This window comes from Vulpes lagopus, unplaced genomic scaffold (assembly GCF_018345385.1).
Source record: "Vulpes lagopus strain Blue_001 unplaced genomic scaffold, ASM1834538v1 ctg174, whole genome shotgun sequence".
Taxonomy (NCBI): Eukaryota; Metazoa; Chordata; class Mammalia; order Carnivora; family Canidae; genus Vulpes; species Vulpes lagopus.
The window spans coordinates 7,347-11,019 of NW_024570641.1; positions in this window are offsets into that span (position 1 = coordinate 7,347).

Below are 3,673 nucleotides of genomic sequence, written 5' to 3' on the forward strand. Positions count from 1 at the left end.
ATGGTCTCTACGTTCAGTGGGGAGTCAGCTTGAGATTTTTTTCCCTCTCTCTTTCTCCCTCTACTCTCTCTCTCTCTCCCCAAAACATAAATAAAAAAATCTTTGAGGAAAAGAAAGCAATGTTAGATTATAGGAAAAACTTAACAGTTTTTTTCATTGGCACAGATTATTTAATGAAAAAGGACTATAATTTGAGAAATATACTTAGTGGAATAAATATGTTTTCTTCATTATCTGATTTTGATTTTACCCTTAACAGTCTTCTATTTCCATTACAGATTCTATGTTAATAAAGAATGGAAATAGCTATCTACTGGTCACTTAATGTTATAGAATCTTCCTAGGAGGGAAAAGTACACTTTCCAATAGGGCTTAAAATCATGCCACTGAATGCTGTGAGAGCTCCATGAATACTTTATGATAATTCAAGAGGCCACATGTCTAAATCCACAGTCATTGATACCTTTTGTCTTGCATATCAAAGAGTGGCAATATGGACAACTTTGGATACTGAACTGATGCTAGGGATTGTTTGTTTTAATTCAGAGTTGGAGTATCTTGGCATGAAGTGCTGAGAGCAGCCTATGAATATGAATAAGGAATTGGAAAATTTGGGTTCTAGATCTAGTTTTGTTTTTTTGCCTTAAATTTATATAGTTATATATCTCTTAACATACTAAGAGATGATAAGAAATGCAATAAAATGCTAAAGTAAAACCCAAAGGTGCATTTTTTAAGCTAAAAATATTCCAGTGTTAAAATACTTATGCCATTGTATAATCCATCAACCTTTATATATTCAGTTTTAAAGTCTATAAATGCCATGGACTTGTGGGGATCAAATAAGATAATAAATATGTAATCTCTTTGAAAACTCTAAAGCATTATGGAAATGTGAGGTATTGTACTTCTGGTTATTTTTTTTTTATTTCAAGTTTTTCCTTAAATTCTAGTTAGTTAACATATTTGGTAAAATTGGTTTTAGATGTAGAATTTAGTGATTCATCGCTTACATACAATACACAGTGCTCATCACAAGTGCCCTCCTTAATACCCATCACTCATTTAGCCCATCCCCTGTGCACCTCCCTCCATCAACCCTCAGTTTGCTCTCTATAGTCAAGAATCTCTTAGGAAGAGGAATCCTCTCACACTGTGGTGGGAATGCAAACTGGTGCAGCTACTCTTGAAAACAGTACTGAGGTTCCTCAAGAAGTTACAAGTAGAGCTATCCTGTGGCCCACCAATTGTACTACTAGGTATTTATCCAAAGGATACAAAACTAGTGATTCAAAGGGGCACATGCACCCCAATTTTTTTTCCAATTTTTATAGCATCAATGTCCACAATAGCCAAAGTATAGAAGGAGCCAAATGTTCATCTACAGATAATGGATAAAGAAGATGTGAGATAGATTGATAGATCAATCGTTCCATGTCATGGAATATTACTCAGCTATAAAAAAAGAATGAAATCTTGCCATTTGCAGTAACATGGAGGTAAGTAGAGGGTATTATGCTAAGTGAAATAAGTCAGAAAAAGATAAATACCATACAATTTCACACATGTAGGATTTAAGAAACAAAACAGATAAACATAGAAGAGAAGGAAAAATAAAATAAGGTAAAAACAGAGAGGAAAGCAAAACCATAAGGGACTCTTAAGTATAGGGAACAAATTGAGGATTTCTGAGGGTGGGGGGTGAGGAGATGGGATAATTGGGTGATGGGCATTAAGGAAGACATGTGATGTAATGAGCACGGGGGGTGATTTATACAACTGATGAATCACTAAATTCTGTCCCCGAAATTAATAATAAACTATATGTTAACTAAATTGAATTTAAATTAAAAATTTTTGAAAAAGAGTCTTATACTTTGCTTCCCTCTCTCTTTTTTTCCTTCCCCTATGTTCATCTGTTTTGTTTCTTAAATTCCACAGGAGTGAAATAAAAAAATTATTATTATTATTTTTTATGAAATAAAAAAAATATTAGAGTTGATACATGATCCAGCAAAGTCCCAGGATATAAAACCAATGTACAGAAATCTATTGTGTTTTGTTTTTTTAAGATTGTATTTATTTATTTGACAGAGCACACAAGAACACAAGCAGGGGTAGCTGCAGGGAGAGAGGGAGAAGCAGATGCCTCACTAATCAGGGAGACTGATGCAGGACCCTGAGACAAAGGCAGATGATTAAAGGACTGAGCCATCCAGGTGTCCCCTCTGTTGCATTTCTATAGACCAATAATGAAGCAGCAGGAGAGAAATCAAGGAACCAGTCCCATTTACAATTGCATCAACAACCACAAAATTCCTAGTAATAAACCTAATCAAAGAGATAAAACATCTGTACTCTGAAAACTATAGAACACTTATGGGAGAGATTAAAGAGGATGTAAAGAAATGGAAAGACATTCCATGCTCATGAACTGGAAGAATAAATATTGTTAAACGTCTGTCCTACCCAAAGCAATCTACACATTAAATGTAATTCCTATCAAAATACCAATATGTATGGAACCACAAAACCCTAAAAGCCAAAGCCACCTTGAAAAAGAAAAAAAAGAAGAAAAAAAAAGAAAAAGAAAAAAAAGAAAAAAAAAGAAAAAGAAAAGAAAAACAGATCTGGAGGCACCACAGTTCTGGACTTCAACCACTTTTACCAAGGTGTAGTGATCAAAACAGTAAGGTACTGCCACAAAAACAGACACACAGATCAGTGGAACAGAACAGAAAGCAGGCACACAATATATAATGAACAATCTTTGAAAAAGGAAAGAATATCCGATGGAAAAAATACAATCACTTGAAAAAATTATGTTGGGAAAACTGGACAGCCACATGCAGAAGAATGAAACTGGACCACTTTCTTACATCAAACACAAACTCAAAATAGATTAAAGACCTAAATGTGAGAAAGGAAACAATCAAAATACTAGAGGAAAACACAGACGGCAACCTCTTTGACATTGGCCATAGCAACTTCTTATTAGACATGTCTCTGGAGGCAAGGGAACAAAAGCAAAAATGAACTATTGGGACTTAATCAAGACAAAAAGCTTCTGCACAGCAAAGGAAACAACAAATCTAAAAGGCAACTTATGGAATGGGAGATTTGCAAATGGCATATTTGATAAAGGGTTAGTATCCAGAATCTATAAAGAACTTATCAAACACAACACCCGAAAAGGAAATAATCCAATTAAGAAATAGGCAGAGGACATGAATAGACATTTTTCCAAAGAAGACATCCAAATGGCTAATAGACACATGGAAAGATGTTCAACATCACTCATCATTAGGAAATACATTTCAAAACCATAATGAGACACCACCTCACACCTGTCAGAATGGCTAAAATTAACAACACAAAACAACAGATTTTGGTGAGGATATGGAGAAAGGGGAACCCTCTTACACTATTGGTAGGAATGCAAACTGGTGTAGCCACTTGCAAAAACAGCATGGAGGTTCCTCAAAAAGTTAAAAATAGAGCTACCCTACAGCCCAGTAATTGCATTATTGGATATTTACCCCAAAAATACAAAAATACTGATTCAAAAGGGCACATGCATCTGGTGCTTATAGCAGCATTATTAATAATAGACTATGGAAAGAGCTGAAATGCCACTGACTGATGAGTGGATAAAGAAGAGATTGTATGTATA